This window comes from Callospermophilus lateralis, unplaced genomic scaffold (genome assembly GCF_048772815.1).
Source record: "Callospermophilus lateralis isolate mCalLat2 unplaced genomic scaffold, mCalLat2.hap1 Scaffold_91, whole genome shotgun sequence".
Taxonomy (NCBI): Eukaryota; Metazoa; Chordata; class Mammalia; order Rodentia; family Sciuridae; genus Callospermophilus; species Callospermophilus lateralis.
This window is the reverse complement of record NW_027517238.1, coordinates 1830503-1857303: the sequence shown is the minus strand read 5'-3', so window position 1 is coordinate 1857303 and position 26801 is coordinate 1830503.

Sequence of the window (26801 nt, the reverse complement as noted above, 5' to 3'; positions counted from 1 at the left end):
AATATACTGTTTGACCCTAAGCACTCAAGAGGAACTCAGCAGCAGGATACGCCCTATTCTAAAGGGGGAACACCCTAATCTCCTATTATGCTAAACTGCCCTATTCTAAAGGGGGAACACCCTAATCTCCTATTATGCTAAACCGCCCTATTCTAAAGGGGGAACACCCTAAACACGGATCCTGCCCTGGTCCTTGAGCAAGGTCACCTTTCAGAAGTCCTTCCACTAGACAGCATGGGAGTAAGCTGGCAAGGAATTTGTCATACCTACTTGGCTGATGGCTCCCAGCACAGTGGTTCTTAAATCTGCTTCAGACTCACCTGTAGGGCTTCTTAAACCACAGATTGCTGGACTGCACCCCATCTGACTAAGGAATTTCCTGGTGGTATTTGAGAATCTGCATCTCTGATTCCGGCACCCCATGCAGGTAGGAGCCTGATACCCAGGCCACTGTGGTAGTTGAGACAGGAGGATTACTGGAACCCAGGATTTCACTAAGGAGATCCCACCTCAAAAAAAAATGTATCTTTAACAAGCTCTCAGTTGGTGATGGTGATGCATGCCCACACTTCAGGAATAATCACTCAAAGCTGTGGGTGAATTTTAGTAAGTTTCTCTATCACCTGTTCAGAGTAAACAAGTATGCCCTTTACCAAAGCAAAGGGATTCACACCCTTGTCTCTTATCGGGACGTGATGCTGCTATTACTTGGCATAAAAAAGCATGCTGGATCTATGATTCCAGGTTAAAGAAATTCCTGTAAATGTTTAATAAAAATCTTTGCAAAGCATTCTGATGGGTTAAGTTGGAAATCTGACAGTTGAGAATAAAGAAGTCTCTGTGTTTTTATTTTGTTCTGTTTTCTGTGATAAACGGGATTCAACTCAGGATGGTTTTAACACTGAGCTACATCCTCACTTTTTTTTTCCCTTTTAATTTTAAGTCAGGGTCTTGCTAAGTTGCTAAGGCTGACCTGAAATTCAAGATCTTCCTTCCTTAGCCTCGTGAGTAACTGGGATTACGGGCATGCAGTACTTGTGCTTTCTTTTTAATAGATAGCATTTTTATTTTTATAAGGGAAATAATAGAGCTGATAAGTAGCATTTCAACTTAAAATATGTCAAAAATAAAGTCCTTTTAAAATTTTTACAAATATGACATACATCAAGGTCTCAGGACATGTATCTGTGTGTGCACAGATGCAAGTAAGCCATAGTGTGATGAGCCCTAAAGGAAATTATAATTAGGCCCAAATCTACACTTGGAAGTAAGTAGTCTTGTCAGAAGTATTATACCACAGGTATCCCTTTCCCATAATATTAGACAGATTATTAAGTGAGGACCATGGATACATTTGAAGGAAATGTTTTTGAAATAGTAGTCATTAAATCTGACACTTTGCTGTTAATGTTTAATAATCTAATAATCTTTATAGAGATATGTCATGGTAAAATTGTCAAGGAAAATAGTTTTGAATCATTTTCTCTAGAATGGTTAGTAATTCTTGCTTAACATAAAAATTGAAGACAAATTGATATACTTTTTGTAATAATACTGTATGATATACTGTTTTATAGATGGTTGTTCTTTGCAACATAAATACTAATAAGTGCTGTTTTGACAAGTGACACCTTGAATCTTGTTTTTGTAGTGAGTATACTATAATATATAATATTGTTTTTGCTTTATATTTGCACTAGAGGGTAACTTAAGACTTTGGATTTGCTTATGATATTAATTTCAACAATCTGAGTTTAGTTTTACAGTTAGTTAATGAGTTTTCTCTCTTTTATTTCTACTTGTTGAGAATTTACTGGTTTGAGTTTTTATGTTCAAAATACTTTCATGAAATAATTAATTGTATGAATCTATAATATCATCCAGTGGGATAAAATGTTTTATGTTCTTGCTTGTTTTTACTTTTAAACTGGTAATTTAAATGTTATAAAACAATTCTTTCAACTCTCAAGAGCTGAATAATAGTAAAGGAAAATTTGCATTTTGGTTGTTTGATTTCATTTCATTTTGTTTTCCTTAGAATCTGCCTCATTCATTCTCAAGTTAATGAGAAAAAATGTGTAAAAATAATTTTTCAAACTGTTTCTTTTCCTGGTATTTTCCTCCCCATCTTCTTACATCTATTAACACAATTTTAAATAAATAGGAAATTTGAGATTTTTACAGATAATGACCATAATATGTTATGTGCTTCTCATGGCCATGTTAGCTTATTTTTGCAGGAATATTTTGTCATGACTTTATAAAAGCAACCTATGTGTTCAGTTTATCATGTGCTGTGTGTGCAGTAATGTAGACTGGACACAGCTCATGTTCTTCCTTTAATTGCATCTATCCTTTGAGCTCTCATCTTAATAATCCTTTGTTTAATGGTATAGTAAAAAATCTTCACAAGATTAATTATAAAGAACACATTGTAATTTCTAGAAAGATGTCATAGAATCTAATATTCAAGGAAATATCACTGCAGAAAGTGATTTAAATTTTAGTTCTTGCATTTCTGTCCTTCCATGATCATTCACTGGATTAGTCGAAGTTTGTTATAACCAAAAAACAAAAATGAAAAAGTGCAAAAGTTGAGAAAATTTTGTCACATTAGTGGTGATCAGCATATATCAAATTATCAAGTCCAGCTTTTACCTGTGTGAATTAACTGTGTATGGTATAGTATATAAGGGTCCTGGCATTTGAAGGGGATCCAACAAAAACTACAGAGTGTGTGCACCATGTCTCTTATTATTACAAATGAATGATAGACAAAAGTAGGGTTTGTAGTGAACCAAGGAAAACCATGTTCTGGTTGGAGCTCAGGCAAAAGCCTAGTAGTTTCTATAGTGTTGACAGGGAAGGGACAATGGTACAGGTCACATTTCCAGGATGGTCATGTGAACTGGAAACACATGAGAGAACACTGGCTATTCCAACATTCAGAGCACCAATGGGTAAGCCTCAAAGCTATAGTCATAACGTTCACTTAATGGTGAGTCTTGAGACATGAATTGTCCTCACCAAAGTAACTCCATATACATTAATGAATTCAAAATCATCAAAGAACTAAATGTAAGAGTTAAAGATATAAAACTATTAGAAAAAAACTAGTAAATTTTGTGTACTTGTATTAGGTGATGTCTTCTTACATAGGACACAAAAAGCATGTGTCAAAAAAAACATAATTAAGTTGTATGATACCAAAATTAACATTTTGACTTCAAAGGATATTGTCAATAGATAACTGTAGATTGGAATAATTTTGCAAATCATATATCTGACAGAGGACTGAAATAAAAATATACATAGGATCCTTAAAACTCAATAATAAGACAAATAACAAATAGGCAAATAATCTAAGGAAAAAAACTTTTTAAAATGCATTAATGCCAAGAAGCATATGAAAACATGCTGAGCTGATTGCAGTGGTGCACACCTACAGGAGACTGAGGCAGGAGGATTGAAAGCCTAAATCTGGACAGAAACTTAGTGAGACCTTGAGCAACTTAACAAGACCCTGACTAAATAGGCTGAGCATGTGGTTCAGTGATTAAAGACCCCTGGGTTCAATCCTTGCGACCAAAAAATAAACATAGAAGTAAAACAAAACAAAACAAAAACATGCTCAACATTAGCTATCAATGAAATGAAAATCAAAACCACAATAAGATACCATTTTACCACAATTATAATACCTTTCATTGAAATGACAGATAATCACAATTTTTGGAATTGTTTTAGAAAAACCTGAATCCTCATATACACTTACGGGAATATAAAATGGTGCTACCAATTTGTAAAACTATCTGTAAATTCTTCAGAAGTATTAATACAGAGCTATCTCATGATTCATATATCTAATTTCTAGGGATATTCACAATAAAAAACATATGTCTACTTTTATGTAGATGATCATTCTCACATGTACATGAGAACCCTGAATGGGGGCAGACTTGTGTGCAGCAACCCCTCACACATACACAAACACACAGTGCTCACCTTGGTGATGCAGTTTGAATGAAATATTTTCAACATAATAAGCTCCCCATAAACTGGTACTTTTGCCCCCTTTTATTTTCTTTACAAGTGAATTGTGCATTAATGTTTATAGCAACAATATTTACTAAGGTTAAAAGCTGAAAACAAAACAAATGTCCACTACATGAAAAAATGAATAAATAAAATATAGTATATTCATACAATGAAAATTATTAAACCATAACAATTTTGAAGTACTGGTAATTCCTATAAAATGGATTAAACTTGAAAATAATATGCTAAATGAAAGCAACCCATCACAAAGATAATACAATATGATTTTCTTCTGTGAAATTGCAATATCAGACAAATCTTTTGAAAAATAAAAGAATTGTAGTTTTCTAGAGCTAAAGAAATTGGGGCAAGTGAATAACTGCTGATGGGTCTAGTGTTTGTTTTGGGCCTTTTTAAAGAAGGATGACAACGTTCTAGTATTGATTGGGATGTTTGTATAATTGTTAATATTATAAAAACCATTGTATTATTAAAAAAGAAAGACTTCAGAGCTATATCAAACAATTTCTTGTAATGGATGAACCTTGTGATTATCACCCTGACTTGAACAAAATATAAAAAGTTCAGGGAAAATAGTAACAGTTTAGAAAGTAAGTAGGATATTGACACCAATGCCTTCAAATTAGTTGCAACGGAAGCACCAAGATTAGCTTTCTTGGTCTGTGCATGTGAGAGGATGTTCTACAGTCAGCTTTCTTTACCCATTCATGCTTTCCAAAGGCTCTGGAATCCATCACAGGTATCTGAATGTATCTGCTTGGAATTGGTCCACAGGCCATAATGAAGACACATTTGGCCATCTTGCTGAAATGCTTGTTGAACTGGGGACAGACTACTGAATGCTTTCTGACTCTATTGGTACAGAACGTAGACAGTTTTATGCAGAGGAAGGGCTGGGGCATAGCCGAGTAGAGCCCAGTATCCACATGTGAAAGAGTGGCCAGATACTTTGTCCTTCTGCTTTGATTGATTGGTGCAAAGCTGTCTGCTCTGAAAGGAGCCCAATGCATTCAGTAGGAAGCACCTCACACAATGGGTGCTTTTACAAGGTGCATTTATTCAAGCATATATTGATGCAAGAACATAAGTGGTAATCTGTGGTCAGGGATCTGGCATTATCTTTGGCACAGCCATGAATGATGTATTTCTCTGTCCTATCTTGACTGCCTGAATAAAACCTCATCATTCTTCCCTCAGGACATGTTCAAGTTAATGCAGCAAAGGTGTTCTGGGTTGGGTATTGTACAAGAATCTACATCTCTGCTGCACCTGATTGCAAGTACTCAGAAATGTGCCTTGGCTTGGTCTGTTCATGGTGTTTCAGAATAAAGACACAGGTCCATTATTAATTTTATGAATAACCTTAGGTATCCATCAATGTGCAATAGATGTTCAATAGACGTTTGTTTTTCAAAGATGGTTCTGCTAACTATAGAATTCTAGATTTTTTTTCTTTTAGTACATTAAAGATGTTCCTGCCATCCACATCTTAATTTCTATGCAACTTCTTACCTCCAACCCCAGCTCTCAGTTGCTGGCAAGAAGTTCTCTTCACAACTAGTTTGGATCAAGTTGATTCTATCGTGCTTTCGCAGCGTCCTCTTCATGTTCCTTTTACATGGTGGGCCACTCAAAGTTGTCCCTCAGATCAGCGATGCATTTACTGATTTTCAGAGTGTTTTCTTTTTTTTTTTTTTCTGATTTATTTTATTTACTTCTCAAGCTCACTACACTTCTCTTGTTTCTATTTCCAATTTCTAATCTGCCATTACTCATTGCATTTTTCAGCCAGATATTTTAGTCTTCCTCTCTGAAAGTTCAATTTATTTATACCTTCCACATCTCTTAACTTTTTTGGTGTATGAAATACAATTATAACCACTGTTTGTAAAGACTTGGCCTGCTAGTTAACGTTTTTGTCAGTTCTGGGATGTTTTCAGTTTACTGATTTTTCTTTTCATCATAGTTTATATTTCTCTCTTCCCTGCCTGGTAATCTTTCACTGGGTGCCAGACATTGCAAATGATTTTTTTTGTGTGTGAATAATTTCTTTTATGCCTATAAATATTTTTGAGTTTCATCTGAAACTCAAGTTACTTGAAATCTCAGTTTGCCTGAAGTTACTCGGGTAAATTCACATTTTGGGAACTTGCCTTTAAGATTCAGTTGGTAGGTCCAGAGCATTTTGACCTAGTACTAGTTATTCCTGCTACTCAGACAAGACCCTTGTGATTCTCTCTATTCAGTGATTTGCATGGAGTTTTTAGAATTAGAGGACAAGAGGCAATATTCTCTTCCCCATATGAATGGCAGGTATTTATTTTACTACTCCTTTCAGATAGTTCATCCCATGTCTTGGGTAGTTTCCTCACAACCAGGTGCTGATTGGCACTTGGCCAAATATTGGAAAGTGGCTTCTGCAGGTCTCTAGAGTTATTGTTATTGTGATAGTTTCCCTGGACTCCCTCAAGTTAGGACCTCCTCTCAGGATTAGTCTCTCATCTCTAACTCTCACTGTCTGATATCCAGTGTCTTTCAAAACAGCTTTCAGATATTTTACCTGTTGGGTATTTTTGTTGTTCTTTTCTTTTCTTTTTTTTTCATTTATATTAGCAAAAGGATAGTTCTTAAATCTACTATTCCATTTTTTGGTTGTTGTTCAGAAATAGAAGTCCCTCAGCAATTATTTTTTCATGTGAATTAATAAGATTATTTATGTTGAGTTCTGATTGTGATTGGTTTATATTCCTAATCTAATCTATATTATGCTTTGACCATTAACTTAATGTGTGCAACCTCTAAATTTATTAGAGGAATAGATTAAATGTTATCTAAACATGACACTGTTTAATTTGAAGTATTTTCTAGAGATTGGAAGATCATGACTACAATTCTTAAGAACTGTCAATTTCTCATGACCCTTTCTTTCCCTTTATTCATAACTCAGGAAACAGATTATTTTATTCTGGCATTGATGCATGCTTTTTTCATTTTTATTGGTTATTCAAAACATTACAAAGATTGCAGAATCACATCGGTTACACATCCACATTTTTACATAATGCCATAATAGTAACTGTTGTATTCTGCTTCTTAATATGAAGGAAACCATAACCATAGAGTTAAATTGTTAAGAAATTGATGAGTTATCTGGAAAATACTATTGATTAAATAATAACTCAACATAATATATTTTTTCCAAATATTAGCTATGGTCCTATGTGCATTTCATTAAAAAGATTAGTTTTATCAGTGTTTTTGAGACAGTAATTTAAATACATCTTTTCTTGTAAGGTTTCCCCATTTGCACTGATTATAATTTGTAGAAGCCAATTTAATACTGAAAATCAAGGAACATCACATACCATGAAGCTGAACTTCTAACACATTTTATCCAAATTGATTAGGAACTCTACCTCTTAAAATCAGACATACATTTTCATTTCTGGGAATTGGTGATGATTGACAAGGAATGGACCTACTGTCTTTGCCCTACTTTTGCTTCACCTGAAAATCATTAGCATTAGCAAAATTTGGCTATTTTCCAGAGACTTCAAATCTGGAAAGAAAGAGAAAATGAGCAGATATTCAGAATATGGAATGATGAGAGGTGTAAAGAAAGTCAGATTGCAGTGAGCATGTTGAAGACCGAACGAAGTGTGCACAGAGAGAATTGGTAGAAAAACTGGGCTTCGATTTCCAGAGGAGAGTATTCTCAGAAGTTAAAACCTGTCTAGGAGGGAGAATCATTAGGTTTCTCAACTTTTAACTTTTTCTTTTCTTTGGTACACACGTAAAGAGAAAGAATAATACAGAAGGAGCCATGAAAATTCTTCTTAGAAACTAGATATGGAGGAAATATGCACCACTAGACTTAGAGTGGTCAAGAATAAGAATTCAAATGCCTCTGGCTTAAGAGGCATTTCTTGGTATGACTGTCACTTTACACACATATGATATTTTTCTTTTTATTAAAGTTGTGGTAAAATGTATGATATAAAAGTTGGCATCTTATCCATTTTTACGTGCATAGATCAGTAACATTAGGTACATTTATATAGTTGTGCAACCATTATCACTAAACATCTCCAGAACTCTTTCCTTTTGCAAAAATAAAAATTTAGACCTATTAAACAGTAGTTTGTTCTTGTCTTCCCAACATCAGGCAGCCACTGTGCTACTTTCTGCCTTTATGAACTTGACTAATCTCAAACATCTTATATAAATGGAATCAGAGTATTTGTAATTTTGTACCTGGCTTATTTTATTAAGTGTAATAACTACAGGTTGTAAGGGTCAGAATTTCTTTACTTTTAAAGACTGAATAATATTCTATTCTGTTTATATACTGCACTTTGCTTATTCAGTCATCAACAATTATACTTGTTTTCTTTTACATCTTGGCTATTGTGAATTATGCTACTTTGAATAAGGTTACATGAATATTTCTTCAAAGTCCTGTTTTTAATTATTCTGAATATGTACCCCGGAGTAAAATTGCTGAATCACATATTAATTCTATCTCTGATTTTGGGGGAACCACCCTATTGCTTTCCAACGTGGCTTCACCACTTCATGCTCTCATTAACAGGGCACAAAGCTTCCAGTTTCTCTATCTTCATATATATATATATATATATGTGTGTGTGTGTGTGTGTGTGTGTGTGTGTATTCTTATTTTGTGGATTATTTCTTATTCTAGTGGATCATTTCATTTTTAAATGAAACCTTAAACCCATCTACATTTCTGGATCCTATTGTTCAAACAATATTTCATGAAATTTTTTTAAAGGACCAAATCAATACTCGTAGGTACATCCACAATTACTTTGTAAAACTTAGAGAGAAATCAAGTTGTGCAGAAAATTTTGTATCATCAAAAGTCATACTATGATGATGGAAAGGGTAGACTCCACTTTTTTTTGCAGGCCTCCTTGTTTTTCTGTATTTCTATACCTCTAAGATTTTTGAAAACAAAAAAAATTCCAAAAGTGATTCACAATTAAGCATACAAACAATCAAAGAAAAAATAGAAAAAGAATTTATTCCATTCCATTACCTACCCTTTTCTTACAAATGCTGGTGTGAAGTTCCGTCAAAATCAAGGAATAGTAATTTCTATGCTATTTGAATGTTTCAGAACACAGGAAAGTCCCAAATATCCTAAATTCATTGCTTAAAGCTAGTAGCTTAGAGCTAGTAGAAACCTAAATAAGAACTGGACGTAGATACTATAATTAAAAGGCAATGAAAATAATGTATTAGCAAAATAAAATAATATATTTAAGTAATAATTTACCGTTCAATCATTTGAAGAAGTCTAGTCTATAAATGAAGTATATTGTACCAATGGAAGGAAAAATATCACCCTGAGACACAAACTGAAAGAACAAAATCAGACTGAAAGACATAATGAAATTTCAAGACAACACAAATTATAAATATTTAGAAACTGGGCTAATGATATCCATCAGAAACATTTTCTTTTCTTTTTTAATTTTTAATTTGTGAACACAGTTGTGACTATCAATGGGGTCATGATGATGTTTTGATCCACCCATACATTGCATAAATGTTCAGTAAAGCCAATTAATGGATTTATCATCTACTTATCTGTTTTTATTTTTTTAAGTTGTCAATGGACTTTTATTTGATTTGTTTATATGCAGTGCTAAGAATCGAACCCTAGCACTAAGCAAGAGCTACCACTGAGCTACCACCCCAGTTCCTGGTCAATTTATTTTTGTGGAAAATTATTTAAGAAATTTTGCAGTGTGCACTATTGCTAATTGTCATCACCATGCATGCAAGAGATCACTAGAAGTTACCCTTCCTGTCTAACTGAAATTGTGTGCCCTTGTTCATCATCTCCCTGTTTCCCACCCAGTCTCCACTGCTCAGAGTCTAGTGCCACTTTTCACTCGGTTTTTGACATTGACTTTTAAAAATTCCACATATAAGTGCCATCATAAAGTATTTGTTTTTCAGTGTCTGACTTATTTTATTCAACATAATGTTTCTGCTAAGTCTCTGGCTGGGCACAAATCACGAGCCTCCACACAGCTTGTAGATTCAAACAGCAATTCTTTATTCCCGAACTCACACCGGCCGTCTACAAACACGCTCTGGGGGAATCCACGTTCTCTGCTCAAATCCACTCTCTCCTAATCCACACTCTGCATGGGCTTCTGTCTCCCAAAATATACTGTCTGACCCTAAGCACTCAAGAGGAACTCAGCAGCAGGATGCGCCCTATCCTATTATGCTAAACTGCCCTATTCTAAAGGGGGAACACCCTAATCTCCTATTATGCTAAACCACCCTATTCTAAAGGGGGAACACCCTAAACACGGATCCTGCCCTGGTCCTTGAGCAAGGTCACCTTTCAGAAGTCCTTCCACTAGACAGCATGGGAGTAAGCTGGCAAGGAATTTGTCATACCTACTTGGCTGATGGCTCCCAGCATCTCCCCCCTTCTGATTAATTAAACAACAAGTAATGTGGCTTAAGGACCGTGCCTGGTAGGTTGTCCAGTTCAACATATGGCTCTTACCCGTCATTGGAAAACTGACCTTTAGGCGTCAGCCTCCTGTCTTAGGTTGATACCACTGCAACTGGATCATACCCGTCACTGACTACCGGTCCAGCATACAGCCATACTTGTGGATAGGTCTATGCACCAGTGGGGGGGGTGAGGTTCTTTGCCTCACCTCTGTTGGCCCCCAAATTTGGCCTTGGTGCCAGTGGGGGAGTGAGGTTAATGTGGCTTAAGGACCATGCCTGGTAGGTTGTCCAATTCAACATATGGCTCTTACCTGTCATCGGAAAACTGACCTTTAGGCAACTGACCTTTAGGCGTCAGCCTCCTGTCTTAGGTTGATACCACTGCAATTGGATCATACCCGTCACTGACTACCGGTCCAGCATATAGCCATTGGCCCCCAAATTTTAGACCATCACTAGCAGAAGGGAGGAGGATACAGAAATGCCACGACACCAAGCCAATTGACAGTTCCTTTGGAAAAATTGCATCATTGGTGACACCATCAGCAAAGATCACTGGTGACACCATCAGCAAAGATATGCCAGCATTACCACAATTTGCTCCACTAAACGTAGTTACATAGTCCAGGCAAGTTCTGCAAGCGGTTCAAAGTGGAGGAATCTATCAATCTGTCCATCTCTTCCCTAAGTCCGTTTCCTCACAAAGTAAGTTGACTCCTTGATTGAGCATACTTGTTGAGTTATATTCATTGGGATGAAGATAGGAATTCTGGCAATGATGCTAAAAAGACATTAACCTGAAAAGAATTATTAAATATAATGAAAAGAAAAGGTGAAAGTAAACAAACAGATCTGTTAACCTCCTTAAAAAACAATCCTTAACAGCTGTTTACCTGATTTAAATTAGTAAACAAGCAGATCTGTTAACCACCTTTAAAAACAATCCTTAACAGCTGTTTACCTAATTTAAATTAAGCCATTTAAATCATGTGAATAAAAAAAAAAATTCGGATCCATTTTCTCATGAGCGCTCCTCATATATGAAATACGCACACACAGACATACAACACAAAACACAAATGTGCAAACAAACGTACAACACATAAGATAATAATAAAGGCCTTGTAGCTTTACCTAGGTGAAATCTCCATTGCAATGTTTAAAAACTCTATAGTCAAAAAATAAAACTGATCAGAAAAACATTAACCTAGGTTTGTATGAGCTCAAAAAATAAAAATAGAACCTTATGATGTGGAAAATGCAATAATAAAATAGATATTGAAAAAAGCATCCTGGTTAATCACTGTCGCAGATGTAAGAATGGCCAATCTGGAGTTCTGGATATCAGCTGTTATGGATTTGAGTCAAATCATCTTTTCGATCTGTAGAAATCGTTTTAGTTAGTCTTTCTGGAATCCAAATTGGTTGCTGTTCTCCTGTGGAAAAACAAACAGAACCCCGACTCCAGAAAATCACTGGGTCAGGATCTTTCCATTGTCCTGTTAGAATACTTTAGTCTTATGTACATTTTTTGGATATATATGTCCTGATGAATCCAAATTTTAAAAGTTTAGAGTAAAAAGGGTTATTTTAAGTTTATCTTTTGGGGATATATACCCCTTTCCAATTTTTAAGATTAACTAGGCTTCGAATGACGCAATCTTTCCTCCGTCATGAAGGCATCTTAACCACCTTCAAATTAATCTTTTAAAGTCTTACAATTATCATCTATGCTGTACTTATAAATGTACTTTTTCACCACCTACAGCTTCACTCTTTTAAACAAGGCTTAGATTCTGTTTAAATCGCTTTAATGTTAGTTTACATGGCTGCCCTTCAACCAAAGGCCTTTTTTACTCCATTAAGAAGCTTTGTCTCAATCTGCCATGTACAAATACCTTTTTTTTTTCTTCCTTTCTCAAACTTTTAAAGTAAGTCTAGTTTCCTCAAAATTTTTTTTAAATGGCATTTTACAACTTTTTACTTTAAAACAGAGATTATCTCATCTAGAAACATTTCCTTTTCTTTTAACCTTCCATATTAAAATATATTTTCACATCTTCAATCTTTTAATATTTCTTTTCTAGCCATTAACCCTTTTTATAAATTCACATTCTGAAATAACCCTTATAAAATTTCTGATTTAGACAAATTACTCCACTTTAAGAAGATGAAATACTTTCATGTTTTTTATGGTACTATAATACTGTAATTGAAACCCAACTGAAACTTCTTATACTCTTTGTATATAAATTACACCTGATAGAATCTTAACACTTAGTAACCTTGTTTCAGCAAAGACATAGACCAAAGCAATATTAAACATTTTTCCATTCACCAATTTATGAAAACACACATAATGATTAAATATATTACCTTATGGAACTTAATAAGTAAAGAGTACTTGATTTTATATTTAGTGGTTGATATTTTAACACTTTAGCTTTGTAAATTAATTAGATGTCTGTAAAAACCAAGATCTTAGACAAGCGTAGTAAACAGAATTAGCCATCTCTTTCTTGTTGAAGAAAAATCCTTCTACAGGATACCATGATGGTCCCATTGACATATTTAACAACTTCTCGTTTAAAAGCCATGGGCTGCATTTTTGTATTGTATCAACATATGCCCTAACTGTTCTTGGTCTTACTGAAGTTCCTCCTTCCTCTAACAATTTCTCTTCCTTGGAGGTGAACAACTTCAAACCTTGAGTTAACCATTTTCCCCAGTTTGCCTGAGAAAGTTCTAGGAACAGGCAACTTGAAATAAAAAAATAAATAAATCAAAACAAGAACACATTGTTTTTTGAAATGCTCACCCATTCTTTTGCTCTCCTTCAGGGGCTGAACAATTTCACTTACCTTCTTTTCAGATGTTCCGCGTAGGAGCCACCAAATGCTAAGTCTCTGGCTGGGCACAAATCACGAGCCTCCACACAGCTTGTAGATTCAAACAGCAATTCTTTATTCCCGAACTCACACCGGCCGTCTACAAACACGCTCTGGGGGAATCCACGTTCTCTGCTCAAATCCACTCTCTCCTAATCCACACTCTGCATGGGCTTCTGTCTCCCAAAATATACTGTCTGACCCTAAGCACTCAAGAGGAACTCAGCAGCAGGATGCGCCCTATCCTATTATGCTAAACTGCCCTATTCTAAAGGGGGAACACCCTAATCTCCTATTATGCTAAACGGCCCTATTCTAAAGTGGGAACACCCTAAACACGGATCCTGCCCTGGTCCTTGAGCAAGGTCACCTTTCAGAAGTCCTCCCACTAGACAGCATGGGAGTAAGCTGGCAAGGAATTTGTCATACCTACTTGGCTGATGGCTCCCAGCATGTTTCCAGTTTTATCCCTGTTCTCCAAAATGACAGGATTTTTCCATTTTTAAGTTGTAGAGTATTCCAACCTGTAGTATATTTTCTTTATCAATTCATCCACTGTTGGACACTTAGATCACTCCATATCTTGGCTACTGTGAAGAATTCTACACTAAACATAGGACTGCAGATGTCCCTTTGATTTTATTTCCTTTCAATGTATATAGACATATATGTCATATATATATAATTTATATATATATATATATATATATATATATATATATATATATATATATATTATATATATAATATAAATGCACATACATGTATACCCTATATGTACACATGTAGGGTACATATTTGAAAATTTTATTTTTTGATCTTTGAGGAATGTCCAAATAATTTTCCAAAATGACTGCATTATTATTTTTTTTACTCCCACAAAGTGTATGAGATGTCCTTTTCTTCACATTATCAGCAACATTTGTCATTGAACTTTTTTATAATTGCATTTCAAACAGGTATAAGATGATATATTATTGTGGTTTTAATTCATATTTACCTAATAATTAGTGATATTGAACATGTTTTCATATTCCCGTTAATCATGTGTGTCTATTTATCTGAGAAATATCTGTTTTGATCCTTTGCTTATTTTTAAATTGGTTATTTGCTTTCTTGCTACTGAATTTCACATTTCCAAATATTTTACATGTTAGCCCTAATCAGATGTGAATTATTTCTATATTCACATATAATAAAGCTTCACATAGAGTCTATAAAACTGGTAAATATATCATTATAAATATCAGAACACTAAGTATTTGTTTACATTTATGTGTAAGAATAGGGCCACACCCTTTATTTTGATTACTTCATTTAATCCTTATAATCATTCTAGAAGCTAGGTCCTCTCATAGGTCTCAGTTTTACAGGTAAGGAAAGCTATATTAAGAGAGATTTTTAAAAAGCATACCAGAATTCCAGAGGTAGTTCTAGTATTTATCCAAATAGGAGCCCCCTCCTCAGAATTAAGCCATCTAGAAAAGACGTTTAATATGCTATCAGTTTTAATACTGTACTGCTAACTGTTACAGAGAAAATTGTCAATGGATTTTGTAGCCAGTTTTCTACTGGCACTCAAAATATAAAAGCCTGAGATGAGTGTCCCTGTAAAATTGAGTTCCTCTTTCTCTTTGATACCATCTGTGATCATATCAGCATGTGTTAATTGTTCTTTTGATAATACCCAAACTAATCCTATTAAGGCTAATGTTTTAGCATACATGTAAGTAGAGTATGGAGTGTGGCCTATTGCATCTTAGTACCAAGGTCCAAAACATGAAAGGGGATCTTATATCCATTTACACCTCCAGATAATATACTTTTTAACTGCAATGACGTGGTCAATTCCCTAAAGATATTCTAAGCATCTGCCTGTAGTGTTAAATGAGTTCCTCTATCAGACTGATTAGGATAGACAAATTAATTGGAAAGGAAATTCATTATACAATGTTGTGTACAATTTATGGGATTAAAAATAAACTTGTAAGATTAAGGAGACTTTTCTAATGTAGGAAGATGAAATTTCTGTAGGTAAAAATGTAACAAACCAATTAAAAATATAGAATGGTTAATGGTTAATCATTTAATGATCTATATGTAGGTCATTGTAAACATTTGTAAGCCATAAACAGTAAAATATTTTTGTCTATATTTTCTTGGAAGCCAAAAGAAAATACAAAGATAAGATTTTGTAGAATTTTTTTTCCTTTTAAGAGGGCAAAAATACTATTTTGCCTTTGTTAGAAAGGTAAAAGGAAAGTTAAGAAATCAAATATGGAATTTGGCAATTTAATTTGAAATGCAAAGTGATGATTTTACAGTCTTTATGCAATTAAATGTAATATATACCTATGTATATGAATGAATGCTTATATGAACAGAGTGTATGTCTACACTATACAACATATGTTGCCTGGATTCATCCTTGGTGATTAGAAAAAAAAAGTATTTTCCAAATAAATGGTAAATTACATTCATTAGAAATGCATTGTTAAACTAATATTGGAGCCTAGTGTTTTGACCAGAGAGCTAATCATTGGTTTTGCACATCCCTTTTCTGGTGTACTAAGAAGCCTGATAGTTAAAGCACTGAATTGAGAATTGAAGTGTGAAAACTAACATTAATTGATGTGTATATTTTTGTCCTTAAGGTTTTGAAAGGAACTTTTATATCTACATAGTGTGAGATCCCACATGGCATCCACATGTCCCAATGAAATGGAAATAAAAGGTAGAGAAGTAAACTAGCATAAAATTTACCAACATTCTTAGGCTAATTATTTTTTTAACTTCTATTTAAGTTACAGAGGCTGCAGCTGATTGCCATAAGGATGTTGCCTGGGTTAAAATCTAGGAAAGAAATCCAAATGCTCCTAAATAAATTAAAACACTACATTACATAGAAAGAAGGAACATTGGGAATGTTTTAGCATACATGTAAATAGATATTTTTCCCCTCTCCCAAATGTATTATAAGACACAATTAAGTAAAATTATTATACTATAGTTTTTTTAAAATCTACTTTTGTCTTATAATTAAATTCACAGTTTTGTTCTGATGCATTCTGAGACAAGGAACATGTATATTTACACATGCACTCATACGCATGTTGCCCGTGTTCATACAACACGCTGAACCTCAACTCCAGATGGGCTTCTGTACTTATCCCACACATTCTCTGCTCTTCTCCACATCAATTTCATGTACAAACTAAGAATAATGACACATATATGCATTTGTGCTATTTTTAACACTTACTTGTACATAGGTTAGGATGATAATTTTACTTTCTACAAAAACTATATTTTAACCTTACATAAAAATATGGTATTATTTTCACTGTACTGTCTTGTAAACAAAGTTAATCAATTTATATAACTCCAGTGAATATTTCTCTCAGTGAATAGTTGATAATATCCTGCTTCTTATCTAAGTTTTACTATAAGCTAAAGGAAAATCTTATATTAAACCTAAATGACTCTCATAAGTAAGTAGATTTGTTTGGAAAACCATCATTGAGTTCCATACTTTTGATTTTCTATGGTGTTTTTAAAATATTCAATATCAGCATTTTGCTTGATTCATCCATACAAAAATGAAGAATACTTTCCAGTTTTAAGGGAATTATAAGACCCATAAAGTGAAGGAGACTAGCTTATAAATGTCATTTACTATATTTTAAGTATAATATATACATTAAGGAGTATAGGAATGTAGATGAGCTGCAGAATGGCTCTAAAAAGAAGCTGGTTGAATAGCTTCTGAAGAGCACAGTCAAATGCATATAGGATCACCATATTAGAAAAGCTGAAGACGTTGTTCAAATATGTAGTTCAACCTAGATTCCATAGCCCTGGACAACTGTGCATGATAGATCTAACTAGATATTGAGGTGGGGACTCTAGCTCATAATAAAGCAAGCTCAAATGCACAGGTGGTTCAGTGTGAGTTTATGATTATTTAGATAGTGCCTGTAATTTTTCAGTTGTTATGATGGAAACAATGCTGTATGTGAAATTAAAGTGCAATTGAGAAATTAAAACATATAAGCATTGTACATGTATAAATATATGACTTTATAAATTATAAAGTATTGAAGCACGTTTTGAATCAGTGGACAACTTCTTTTTACTTCACTTGGATCTAATGTGAGCTCTTTTCACAGATAAAATTCCTAAAGAAATTCAAGAAGCCAGAAAGCATCTAACTTAGGCCTCATTGTGTGATAATCCTGTGTAGCTGGTGGTAACTACAGCCTTGGCTCTAAGAAGACAACTAGGAAGGGAAACAGGGTGTAATTATCTGATTGGATAGAAAGAATATGACACAATGCAAATTTGGGGACTACTTGTATTCATTTAATGAGAATGGATTATCATTTTTAAACATTAGTTTTTAACAGTCTTTTAATACATACTAAATTATCACAATTTAGTGCATATAAGAATTTTATGGTCCAAAATAGATGCTCAAAAATATAATATGAGGGCTGGCGTTGTGGCTCAGTGGTAGAGTGCTCACCTAGCATGTGTGAGGTTCTGGGTTCAAGACTCAGCACCACATAAAGATAAATAAATAAAGTTATTGTGTTCATCTACAACTATTTTTTTAATTTATAAAAACGTAATATAAATATTTCCCAAACAAGTGAATATGACTGGCTTTCCCCAACTCCAGTGCCTCCACAGAATGACCACAGTGATACCAGCAGAATCTCTAAACTGAAGAGATAATGTCTTTTTACTCTCTCCCTCCGTACATAGATAACTTGAAACTCCCCTCTAGGAAATGTTCAAGTTACAATATTTTTGGTCTAATATGAATGTCTTTTATTTTGTTATTATTGGATTTTGTTGATGAGGATAATATGATAGCTCTGTGTGGGTATAATTTTATGCAATTTTAAGAATATTGACTCTGCCTTGTTCATTGTAATAACAGGTGTGCACTTACTAACTCCCCTTAACATTCTCTTTACCTAAACCTTTAGCTATTTTCCTTCCTCTTTAAAGAAGAAAGAAAAAAACATTCAGGGTTATCTTTTTCTACTTGCAGATGAACAAAATGCCTTTATTTTGTTTATTTATTTTTACGTAGTGCTGAGGATTGAACTCAATGACTCACACATGATAAGCAAGCATTCTACCACTGAACCACAACCCCAGCTCGAGCATTCAGTTCCTTTTACATAAAGATTTATGTAGCTCTTATTCTTTAAGGATCTCTTTTATATTTTTCATCAACTATTTGTCTTATATTTGTTTCTCACAAAACTGGCATCATAAAGGCCCTTAGTAAGGGCTTAAATTACTCTGAATTTACATAGCATGAAGATTTGTTAATGTCATAAAGTGTTTTTATAAATTATTATTTTAAATAGCTATGCTCTATTTCAGCATAATAATATAATCTAATTTATTCATTCAATCATTTAAGGTCAGATTTTATTTAAATTTCCTTCTGGGATATAAGGAAATAACAAAGATTCTTTGGCATAAATTTCATTGCATATATAGCTAATCATGAATTAATATATAGCTAATCATGAATTTAAAAGAAAGAGCTATATCCAAAGGCGTTCGCATTTTGATAGCATTGATTATTCTTGACAAATATCACTCTTAGCATGGCTTTACTAGTGCTAATGTAAGTGCACATCACAAATATCATACTTTCACTAACATTGGGTATTAAACTTATAATTAACAATGTGATCATCTAAAAGTCCATTTTTTAAATTGTAAATTTTATCTACTACTATAAATTTATAACTTTCTATGTTTTATGTACTTTGGGGGGGTGGTACTGGAGAGGGTCACTTAACCACTGAATCACATCCTCAGCCCTTTTTTGTATTTTATTTAGAGACAGGGTCTTGCTAAGTTGCTTAGCATCTCACTAAGTTGCCGAGGCTGTCTTTGAACTCGTGATCTTCCTGCCTCAGCCTCCCAAGCCACTGGGAGTACAGATGTGTGCCACCATGTCTGACTTTATGTATTCTTTTATAAACTAGCATTGTTACTTAGGGATATCATAAATGTCTTCATAATTTTCTTTAATTTTGAGGTACTGAATAAAAAGATTTAGAAAAGGAGATACTTTAAAAGGGAGATACGTATATTCTTTCCAATTTCATTGTGTATAAATTTGGACACATTGCAGGTATTCTGCAAATCACTGTTGATTTTCTAGCTAACTATAAAAACTTTGTGACACCTTCATCAAGTGATAATTAATAAGTCAGTAGCAGGTCCAAAACTAATATAGTCAAATGTCAATCAAAGAACAAGCAATAAACACCAGATTAATCTAAATGCAATTGATAGCACATATGTATAATAAATATTTTTAAAAGATATTATTATATATAGCACAAGTAAACATATAGAATTAAGTTACCATATTAAAAAGTGTAACAAGTTTCCATTTTAGCATCCATTTAGTTTTTTTCTTTCATTTTTTCTTTCTTTTGAGAATAGAAGTGGCCATTTGTGTACACTGCATGAAAAGAAAGGAGTCTATACTGAAGCAGTAAGTGATTACTGGATGACAAATTATATGGACTATTTTAAGGAAAGCGACACATTATGTGTTTTCCTAGTATAATGCAAGGCCAGTGCATGACATTGATACAAAAGTGATATTAACTGATGGGATGTCAAAAGACATCATATTCAATTGTGAGGAGGGCAATCTGCTTGAAGGCAAGAATGGAAGCCCGGAATGCTTTAGAGGTGGCAGCCAGAGTCCACAGGAAGGAGCACCTGCTGGCAGTACGTTGGTAGCACTAGAAGAGAAGGACATACTTTGGTGCTAATCAACTACATGGATTGAATGCAGTAGATAAACTGGGAAACTTGCTAAATTTGGGGTCTAAACACTAGATGATACCATTTCTGGAGACAAGGAAGGCTAGAGTAGCAGAAAATTGTTAATAGTATATTCAGATTTTTTTTTCCTAAAAAGGAGGAAGAACAAGAAAAGTAAAGGGGAGAGAAGGCTATTGAGTTATTTTGAGTGAATATTCAGACACTTATTTTTTTTTTCCCAATAACTATACCAGGTCCTGGAACCTGAAAGGGAAACAGCGTCCTTGTAGATGTGATCAAGAATCTTGTGATGGTTGATCATTCTGGATTACCCAGGTGGGCCCTAAATTTGATCATATGCATCTGCATAAGAGGGGATGGGGTAGAAGATCACAGACACACAGAAAGAAGGAGATGTGTATATGGAACATAGAAAGAGTTGAGGATGCTTACCTTGGAGAACAGAATCACAAGACCACAAGAGGGGAATGTGAGCTGTGATCAGAAGCTAGAAGAGGCAAAGAACAGATTCTCTCCTAGAGCCTTCTGAGAGAATCAGGCCCTTCTGACACCAGGATTTTGGCCCCAGGATACCAATTTTAGACTTCCAACATTAAGATTTGTGAGACAATTTCTGTTTGCTAGGTTTTGGGGTTTGTTTTGTTGTTGTTGTTGTTTTTTTTGTTTTGTTTTTTATTAAGCCATTGAGTTTGTGGTAATTTCTTACAGCAGTCACAGAAATCTAAATCAGATTTTGATACTGAGATCGATGTGTGGCTGTTATAAATTCCTACAAGTGTGGAAGTACCTTTAAGATTGAGCAAAGTGCACAAAGTGGAATGATATTGGGGGTATATGACTCTCAGCAGCCCCCAAAAGGGCTCAGATTGCCTTTAACAGACTGTTAGTAAAATTATGGATGCTCAACAATAGATGGTAAAGGCTCAGAAGGAAAGAAGGGCTATAGGAAATTGGAGGGGAGCTAAACCTTTATGGGAGCAAATGCCCAGCAGAATTGCACCCTATAACTCCACAAAAAAGTAATCTAGTAAGAGGTGAACTTGGATACTTATCTGAGGAGATTTCCAAAAGAGGTGTTCCAGGAGTCATCTGATTTGTTCTTATTGTTTATAGTTAAATGGGAAAAAAAGACAGAAAGAAAAATTGAGGAAATAACTGTTCAGCCAAAATGAAGAAAGATTTGGCAACTTAGAAAATTTACTGCCCATCTGGATTACAAAATGTGCAAAAACTATAGGACAGTGGGATCTGAATCAAAACTCAAGCATGTAGCTGGATTAACACTGGATGGTGACTGAACAGGTCAGAATATTCCTTCAGAGAGGACTCATGGATGGATTTTTTTGTATGGATGGGTATTCATCTGTCTTAGCACAAAACAAAAAATACTGGGATGACTCAGAAGTGATATATAAGAACTCTTATCTAACAGTGTGAATCCCTGTAACATACACAAGAGACCCCCAAGGAGTGAAGAAGCCTCATAGCCAAGAAACACTAACAGTCTGGCCTGATAGAGACAAAACTGAGAGAAATAGAGCAAATCTAACCCAAAGTGAAGAACCTTGGTTTCAGAGAGCAGAGCCGTGGAAGAAGAAACCAGTGGTGCATGGAGGCTTGAGCCACAGAGGATTATTCTTAGGCCTTGACATCTAATGAAGAATGTCAGTTTGGATTTAGAAATTGCTTGGGGGCTGGTGACTCTTATTTTCCTTCCATCTCACCACTTTCAATTGGAAATATATATAACTCTTTGCCTGTGCCTCTCTCCATTGTAGTTCAAAGGCAGAAAACTTGTGTCCTGGTTTCACAGACCCAGAGATGATATGACTTTTGGCACAGGATGGCTCATTCTCAAATTCCTACTCACACCTATGATAGATTATGGATAATGAGATCTTGAACTTTTGAACTTTCAACATGAAGATAAGATTTTAGACTTGAGTCAATGTTGCCATCAGTTGAGACTTTTGATATTATTGGGAAGGATGAACATATTTTGTTTGTGGGACAGATGTAAATCTTTGTGGGTTATATGGTGAATAGTGGCAGGTTGAATAATGCCCTCTTTCTAAAGATGTTCACATCCTAATCCACACTATCTGAGAATTTTACCTTTTAGAGCAAGAAGTGACTTTATAGTTGTGATTCAGTAAGAGATCTTTTTTTTTCTTTTTAAATTGATTTTTTCACAAATCGAGCACAATTTTTGTTTCTCTGGTTGTACATGATGTAGAATCACACTATTCGTGCAATCATACCAATAAATAGGGTAAAAAAAATGTCCATCTTATTGCACCATCTTTTCCCACACACACATTCCCTGACCTTCCCCCTGTCCTCTCTGTGCATTCCAAAGTTTGACTATTCTTCCCTTGCCATGTTCCTCCCCTGCCCCATTATGGATTAGCATCCACTTATCAGAGAAAGCATTTGGCCTTTGGTTTTTTTGGGCTTGGCTTACTTTACTTAGCATGATATTCTCCAGTTCCATCCTTTTACATGTAAATGCCATAATTTCATTCTTCTTTAAGGCTGAGTAATATTCCATTGTATATGTATATCAGAGTCTCTTTATCCATTCATCTATTGAAGGGCATCTAGATTGTTTCCATAGTTTAGATATTGTGAATTGAGCTGCTATAAACATTGAGGTGGCTGCCTTACTATAGTATGCTGATTTTAAGTCCTTTGGGTATATACTGAGGAGTGGGATAGCTGGGTCAAATGATGTTTTCATTCCAAGTTTTCTAAGGAATCCATACTTCTTTGCAAAGTGGTTTTAACATTTTTCAATTCCACCAGCAATGAATCAGTATACCTTTCCCCCCATGTTTTCACCAAAACTTATTGTTGTTTGAATGCTTGATAATTGCCATTCTGACTGGAGTGAGATGAAATCTTAGAATAGTTTTGATTTGCATTTCTCTAATTGCTAGAGGTGTTGAACATTTTTTTTCATATATTTGTTGATCAACTGTATATCTTATTCTGTGAAATGTCTGCTCATGTCTTTTGCCCATGTATTTATTGGGTTATTTTGTTTTTTTGGTGTTTAGTTTTTTGAATTCTTTATATATCCAGAAGATTAGTGCTCCATCTGAGGTGTGTGTGGTAAATATTTTCTCCCATTCTGTTGGCTCTCTCTTCACATTATTGATTATTTTCTTTGCTACAAAGAAGCTTTTTATTTTGAATCCATCACATTTATTGATTCTTGATTTTACTTCTTGTGCTTTAGGAGTCTTGTCAAGAAAGTCAGGTCCTAAGCTGACATAATGAAATCTAGGCCTGCTTTTTCTTCTATTAAATACAGAGTCTCTGGTCTAATTCTTAGATACTTGATTCACATTGAGTTTTTCCTATGGTGAGAGATAGAGGTTTAATTTCATTTCATTGAATATGGATTTCCAGCATTCCTTCCACCATTTGATTATCTTTTCTCCAGTGTTATGTTTTGGGCACCTTTGTCTAGTATGAGGTCACTGTATTTATGTGGTTTTGTCTCTATGACCTCTATTCTGTATGATTGGCACACATGTCTATTTTGGTGCCAATACCATGCCATTTTTGTTACTATAGCTCTGTAGTATAGCTTAAGATCTGGTATTGCGATGCTACCTGCTTCACTCTTTTTGCTAAAGATTTCTTTGGTTATTATGGGTCTCTTATTTTTTCCAAATGAATTTAATGATTGCTTTTTCTACTTCTATGATGAATGTCATTGGGATTTTGGTAGGAATTGCATGAAATCTGTAAAATGCTTTTGTTAGTATGGCCATTTTGAAAATATTAATTCTGCCTATCCAAGAATAAGGAAGATCTTTTCATCTTTTAAGGTCTTCTTCAATTTCTATCTTTAGTGTTCTGTAGTTTTCAATATAGAGGTCTTTCACCTCTTTTTTCAGGTTGATTCCCAAGTATATTTTTGAGGCTACTGTAAATAGAGTAGTTTTCCTAATTTCTTTTGAGAGTTATCACTGATCTAAAGAAAGGCATTTGATTTATGGGTGTTGATTTTATATCCTGCTACTTTGCTGAATTTATTTAGTGAGATGGAGATTTTATCTTGGATTATGCAGTGGGACATAAATGTCATCACAAGTATTCTCATTAAACAGAGGCAAAAAGAAATGTGAGACAGAAGAGAAGAAAGTGATGTGACCATGGAGGCAGATAGTAATATAGCCATTCTTCAAGGAATAAAAATCAGATTGTCTCATGAAGCTTCTAGAGGGAAGGATCCCTGCAAATATCTTCATTTCAGCCCAGTGACATTTATTTTAAATTTCTCACCTCCAGAATTATGAGAGAATAGGTGTATGTTGTTTCAGCTACTCACTTTTTGATAATTTGTTATAGCAACCACAAGAAACAAACACACAATGAAGGAAACAAATAAATTCCTTAATTAACTTTGTAGTCAACTAAAATATCTGACCAGACTTGTACCTTATTTGTATGGGTATGAGATTTTGACAGAACTGTTGAACACAGGTATTTGAAGCCAACTGCCTAATGTACACCAACCAGTTACTCCAGTGTGTGGTAGAGTACACAGTTTTGTCTAGGTGGTAGAATTTTAGGTTTTCATGTCTTAAAACTGGTGAAGTTACATAAAGATCTGTCTGATGGGCAAGGATAAAGTTCTCACACTTCTTTTGAGATAGGAGGAGGGGAGTGTTGGGGATAGAATAGACATATATTCTGCACTTTAAATCAACAAAATTAAGTTACATCATGGATGTTGTTAGCAAATGTGGTTATGTGTTCTGTTCTGTTTAAAGGAAGATGTCTGGAAACTTCAAGTTCATGCCTCATTATCAACTGTAGTGAATTGTCAATGTTTTGTGCATTTTTCAAATAGCCCATAATATTTGATTCTTGTGCATTTTTTACTCTAGCTATTTGGTTAACCTAAGTCTTCCATTCATTTTAAGTGTTTTTACTGGAAATCCTTTACTTTTTCAAGATAAAGTAATAGAAATTTTTCTTAACCACTGTGATGTCCTGTCTGTAGTTTCATAGGGTGAGTATATAATCACACTGCATCTGATAATCTTATAAAATTAAGTGCATATGTTTTAGGACTTTTCACACATTTTTGAGTACCTGTTGTATGCCAGTCGCTTATATAGTAACTACAGAAAGATCCCTTAGAATTCCTTGCCCTCCTCAAGTTGACTGCACTGGTGGCAAACCATCAATAAAAAAGAAAAAGTAAACAAATAGCCAGGCATGGTGGTGCAAGTCTAACCCCAGCAGTTTAAGACACTGAGGCAGGAGGATTATAAATTCAAAGCCAGCCTTAGCAATTTATGAGGCCCTAAGCAACTTAGAGAGACCCCATCTCATAATAAAAAAATGAAAAGAGCTGGGGATGTTGCTCAGTGGTTAAGCATCCCTGTGTGGTTCAAATTCTGCTACCCTTCCCCCCCCCCAATAAAGTAAACAAACAATGATAACTGGTTATAAGGAAAGGGAAAATAGTGTCAAGTGAAAGGATCATTGATACATTAACATTTGAACATTTTTTTTACATCTTTGTTATCCTTTATACATCATGATTCCAATCAGGGTTTTGATGGAAAACATCTGGGATATCTCGCACGGTGATCATTCCTGATTTTACTTGCTACACTAAAGTAAAGGGCAACGTTTATCATTTATTTCTAAAACACCAATATAAACTTTGTCATATAGTGATTCCTCCTCCCAAGGAAATCTTTGTTTTCTATATAAAGGGAAGAAAATACACTTAATCAGGGGAACTTTGTTCAATGAGATATGCCCAGTTCACCATAGTAGCCAAAGTGATACACTTAAGCCGGGCACACGTATCCACTGGCAGAGTAAAAAGTCTCAAACTTGGTTAAATCATCAGTTAAGTCATTTGGCTAACAGGCTATACCCAAATTTCAGTAAACACAACCTTGGACTCCATGCAGAAGGCTTGAGAACTTCTGCTCCTGCTGGGATAGCTGCAGGTCATTACCACATAAAACTGCCTCTGTTGCTGTATATTTCAAAATAGTATCCTTCTTCTCTCCCCTCCATCCCTTTGCAGACTACTGGTGCCCTTCCCACTGTGCATAAAATTAAGCATTAGACGGCTGTTTAGTAATCATGATGTGGTTTGTTTGTTTATTTTTGGAAGTGTATATGGGGGGTGTTTTTACAATTTTCTTTATTCCCTGTAATTAATTTTCAAAGCATTAAATGTAAATTAGCCCTCTGCATGAAGTGTCAAGGCTTCCACCTAGGCAAGGAGAGAAAGAGGTTCAACTTTCTAAACTAGGAGAGAATTCTCTTTCATTCTGGTAACTCATTGCAGAGGGAAGGGCAAATGTTTTAAAATGAGAAAAGAAAAATTTTAGTAGGCTTAATCTTTCTCAGACTTCATGTCTTTCCAAGAGCATAGTTGCTTTCTGTAGCTTGTGGTTTGTCCTTGGAGAACCAGAACTGGATGTTGTCATATGAAGTAAGCTAAGATCTAAATTTCCAATAGGTCAGAAA